Here is a 5,614-nt window from a genome sequence, read left to right as displayed (position 1 = left end):
AGGGTGGAAAATAAGTATTTGGTCACCTCAAACAAGGAAAATCTCTGGCTCTCACAGACCTGTAACATCTTCTGTAAGAAGCTTTTCTGTCCCCCACTCGTTACCTGTATGAATGGCACCTGTTTGAACTCATCATCTGTATAAAAGACACCTGTCCACAGCCTCAAACAGTCAGACTCCAAACTCTGCCATGGCCAAGACCAAAAAGCTTTCGAAGGACACCAGGAAAAGTATTGTAGACCTGCACCAGACTGGGAAGAGTGAATCTACAATAGGCAAGCAGCTTGGTGTGAAAAAATCAACTGTGGGAGCAATCATCAGAAAATGGAAGACATACAAGACCACTGATAATCTCCCTCGATCTGGGGCTCCACGCAAGATCTCATCCCGTAGGGTCAAAATGATCATGAGAACGGTGAGCAAAGATCCCAGAACCACACGGGGGGACCTGGTGAATGACCTGCAGAGAGCTGGGACCAAAGTAACAAAGGTCACCATCAGTAACACACTACAACGGCAGGGAATCAAATCCCGCAGTGCCAGACGTGTTCCGCTGCTGAAGCCAGTGCATGTCCAGGCCCGTCTGAAGTTTGCCAGAGAGCACATGGATGATACAGCAGAGGATTGGGAGAATGTCATGTGGTCAGATGAAACCAAAGTAGAACTTTTTGGTATAAACTCAACTCGTCATGTTTGGAGGAAGAAGAATACTGAGTTGCATCCCAAGAACACCATACCTACTGTGAAGCATGGGGGTGGAAACATCATGCTATGGGGCTGTTTTTCTGCCAAGGGGACAGGACGACTGATCCGTGTTAAGGACAGAATGAATGGGGCCATGTATCGTGAGATTTTGAGCCAAAACCTCCTTCCATCAGTGAGAACTTTGAAGATGAAACGAGGCTGGGTCTTCCAACATGACAATGATCCAAAACACACCGCCCGGGCAACAAAGGAGTGGCTCCGTAAGAAGCATTTGAAAGTCCTGGAGTGGCCTAGCCAGTCTCCAGACCTCAACCCCATAGAAAATCTGTGGCGGGAGTTGAAAGTCCGTGTTGCTCGGCGACAGCCCCAAAACATCACTGCTCTCGAGAAGATCTGCATGGAGGAATGGGCCAAAATACCAGCTACTGTGTGTGCAAACCTGGTAAAGACCTATAGTAAACGTTTGACCTCTGTTATTGCCAACAAAGGTTATGTTACAAAGTATTGAGTTGTATTTTTGTTATTGACCAAATACTTATTTTCCACCCTGATTTACGAATAAATTCTTTACAAATCCTACCATGTGGATTCATGGATTTTTTTTTCACATTCTGTCTCTCACAGTTGAAGTGTACCTCTGGTGCAAATTACTGACCTCTGTCATCATTTTAGGTGGGGGAACTTGCACAATCGGTGGCTGACTAAATACTTTTTTGCCCCACTGTATGTGGAAGGAAACTGTGACCTAGGACAAGCTGATGGCATAAGATATAAGTACAACTCCTCCGGTTTCATATGCAAAAAAAATTATTGCGCTAGCTACAGGGATTTAAAAATAGTTATGCCGGCTTTAAAGGGTTAACAATAACAATGTATTGAATAATGACTTTAAAAAATAATATAAAATAGTGTGCAAATACTGATAACAGTGCAAATGTTTGCAATATAAGAAATAAATGAAAAATGTAAACATCTATGTTTAGTGAACTTTGCAGTGTTGCTCTGTGGTGCAGCTACTACACCGTAGCAAAGTTTACACACTATGTCTACTTGATCCACGTCTGACTCCGCGAACCCATAATGTGTCCACACCACTGAAGTTTTTTTTTACCTCTCTTTTCAACCAACGGCAGTCACTCTCCTCTCCAAATAACTTCTGCTTAGCTTTCCGAGCTTCCCTCGGGTTCTCTTAATTGTTGTGACGCATGTTCGAAATGCGCTTGTGGCAAATCAAGCGCACCTCGATTTGCCACACGGAGCAGCGCGAGAGTAAAGCACGTGGGAGGTGCTAATAATCGGCTCAGTCATTTTTAATGATCGTTGAAAGCCCAGATTGTAATCGTGATTAAAATTCGATTAATTGAGCAGCCCTACCTCATGTTCCTACTCGCTTGCTCCGTTCAGCTGATCAATTGCTGTTGCCAGTCCCTAAGTCGCAGCTGAAACTCAGAGGAGATCGAGCTTTCTCAATTGCGGCTCCGAAGCTTTGGAACAACCTTCCCCTTCATATTAGACAAGCGTCTTCAGTGCAGGTCTTTAAGTCCAGATTGAAAACCTATTTTTATTCCCTGGCTTTTAACTCTGCGGGAAACTGACATCCCTCCTATTATTTTATACTATGTTTTGCTTTTCTTTGTTTTTGTGTTGTTCAGCACTTTGGTCTGCCTGGTGCGTTTTTAAAGTGCTATATAAATAAACGATGATGGTGATGATGATGACGATGATGAAATAAATAATTAGCAAATGCTATGCATATTTACAAAGGCATACACTGTACACTCAGAGGAATGTAACCATAGTTATAAATGTGCAAAAGTATATGTCTTAAATTCTAGAGGCAAACCAACTGACAAATGGGGAGACATTTTCTCTGGCTCAATGAACTCATCACAATCTTGAACATTTGACTGTAAGCAGACAATATCATCAACAGGTTTCCATTTATTTTGCAGTTTTCCAATAGGGCCATGCTTTAAAACTAAATGCACAAAGCGATGTGTAGATAGCCTCTTTTTAGTTTGAAAGACTCATGGTGAGTACTTTTCAAAGACTGACCTGCACAGGCCCATCCATTCAGTGTCCCCCTCACTCATGCTGGTTCCCATTTATGCTGCAGAAGCACTAAACCACTGTGAACTAAATAATTAAATTGATCTTGCATTTCAATACTTTAACAGTGATATGGGTATTTAAATTTTTCATTACCATACTGCATGAATTAGTGTAAGTGTATCAGTAGAATTCAGCTGAGGGAGCACAGGGACTTTACTGGTGGGCCCTGTCAATAATGTTCCTACTGTACCACATTTTCTTCTTTAATTCAACTTTCCAATTAAATGCTAACCGGAGCACCCTGTGACTGGTGGAACCTGTGGCTTAGGAGGTAGCGCAGGGCTTCTTCTAATTGGAAGGTTGGTGGTTCAATCTTTGGCTAATCTGCTAGTCTAGTGTCAGTGTCTTACCCAAGTTTTTTCACTGAAGTGTTAGCTGGAGAGTCCTTAGGTATGGGAAAAATGTGTGTCTACTGTCGTGGAATTTTGTAAAAAAAAAAAAAAGAAGTCTGCAACACGGAAAGAGCTGTGGTCAAGCTATTTATTACTGCGTGCAGGAGAGCCAACACACATCAAACATCACAGTACAATGTCCTCAACAGTGTGTAATGAATACACAGTTTGTTATTATTTTGACTGGCTTTCTGCACTGGAGGTACAGATCAGGTTATGCCATAGGTTAAAACACAGGGTCTCAGAAGTGTCTACACTTATGACATGAATAAATCTACGGTGTGCATAATGTATATTTGTTAGGATGCCTGGGTCATTGACCCAGGGTTTTTGAGTTTATTATATTATTTATCATTTCTAGTCTTTGGTTTCTTTGTTAGAGCTCTGTCTTATGGTTTATGTCTCTGTGTAATCTTTAGTTGCTGTCTCCCCTGTCTGCTATATCCCCATGTCCAGTCAGTGTCTGTCTGCCCTGGTCCCACGTCTCTGTTCCCTCTGTTGTAGTGCCTGCCTGTGAGTCTGTCTGTAAGTTCAGTCTGTGTTATGTTTCCTGTTTTACTTTGAAAGTCCGTGTCTCATGTAAATGTGTCTGGTTTTGCTTCCTTTGTCTCGTTAGGCCTGATTTGCCCCAGCTGTGTTTCCCTCCTGTTACCTATTCCCTGATTGCTCCCTTTGTGTATTTAAGCCCCGTGTTTCTCTGTGTCCGTGTTGTGATCTACCCTTATTTTGCTGTGTGTTCTGTCTGTGTAAAGTTTACCTTGAAGTCTCAGTTTTGTTACTTTTTGTGGAGTTCAGCATTAAAGCTGTATTTAACTTCACCTTTGATTTCCGTGAGTCTACATTTTGGGTCCTTCATATCACCACTCCTGCCTGCACACAGCCGTTTCACAACAGAAGATCGCGACCAGAACATGGACCCAGCAGATGTTGAACTGCACGAGCGCCGGCAGGTAGCTCTCTCCCAGCTAGAGGAGGAGCTCCGGTGGAGGCCATGGCTCACCCCCACTATGGGCACATTTTTCATGGGACTCGTTTAGCTCTGGGGGGTCCCCGGAGTTGCCATGCTGCTTCACCTGCTGCTTCGCCTGCACTTGTGCTACCTACACTACAAGTGGGAGGTCTTTGTTTAACTTCGGATACACATTCCTTGCTGGAGCCACAGTGTTGCTCCTCCCGAGGAAAGCGGTGCCCACGCTGCCGTCATATGGACAACTCTGAGCAACTTGTGGTGGTGAGTCAAAATGACTACATTTCCCACACTCCTGAGCCAATAAACAGAAAGGACTATAATCTCACCTCAGACACCTTCGGGATCTCTCTTCTCGATGATGATTTGGATTGGGAGGCCAGTTTTGGTTTAGCTCCTCACGAGCTAGTTAATGACAATGTCACGGCTGGGAAGGCGAGCCGTGTGGTGTGGAGGAAGGAGGACCCAAGATGCAAGCAGTGGATGAAAATGCTAGTGAAGTTTATTTACAAGGTGTAGTGGCAAACAAGCAGTGGGGCATGACAAATAACTGAAAACACCTAAACTGGGAGAACTAAAATAACAGACCTGGGAGCATACGACAAAGGGATGAGAGGCAGACGACGAGCAGGACACCAAGTAACACAGACTGACACAGAGGAACACAGACAAGCCAGCAACAGGCAGGAGAACACACAGTGCTTAAATACACACACCAGTAATCAGGGGATGAGAGACAGGAGGGCAACACAGCTGGGAGAAATCAGAGCTGACGGGACAGGGGAAATGTAAACAGAACACACTCACATCAGACAGAGACCTTCACAATAAAACAGGAAACTCAGACACGGGGAACCAAACAAGACACAGATCTAAACAGACAGCTTCATAAACAGATGGGGTGACACCATAGACAGACAGAGACACAGACGCAGACTCAAAGGCAGACCGAATATAACACATAGAACTCAAACAATAATAATCATCATCATCATCATAGTAAACTAGAAAATGATAATAAACTAAAAGCGCTGGGTCACCGACCCAGGACCATGACAGACAATATACATTCCTCTGAGATTTTTAGTCCTAAGACTGTTCATTGTGGTGGAAATAAGCTAAAACCCACTTTTGCCAAGTCTGTTTTTTTTTTTTCTAAACCTGGCCACGTAAAGTCTGAGACTGTGAAAACTGTTAAATCAAAGACTGTTGAGACTGTTAAGACTGCTAGATGTGGTGGTGGTAGGAAGCTAACAAATATTTTAGATGAGTCTGTGTTTGCTGAGCCTGCTCCTTCACCCCGTTGTGTTCCTGCTCCCAGGGCAGCTCGGGCCCAGCATTCCCCTGCACCTGTTTCAGTGCTTCGGGTGAGGGAGGCTGAGGTCCAGCTGGTCCCTGCTCCGGTGTCCAGGCCGGCTGAGGCACTGCCTGTCGCTGC

This window comes from Simochromis diagramma, unplaced genomic scaffold (genome assembly GCF_900408965.1).
Source record: "Simochromis diagramma unplaced genomic scaffold, fSimDia1.1 OVJJ01000705.1, whole genome shotgun sequence".
Classification (NCBI taxonomy): domain Eukaryota; kingdom Metazoa; phylum Chordata; class Actinopteri; order Cichliformes; family Cichlidae; genus Simochromis; species Simochromis diagramma.
The sequence above is the reverse complement of the archived record's forward strand: the minus strand, read 5'-3'. Positions refer to the sequence as shown.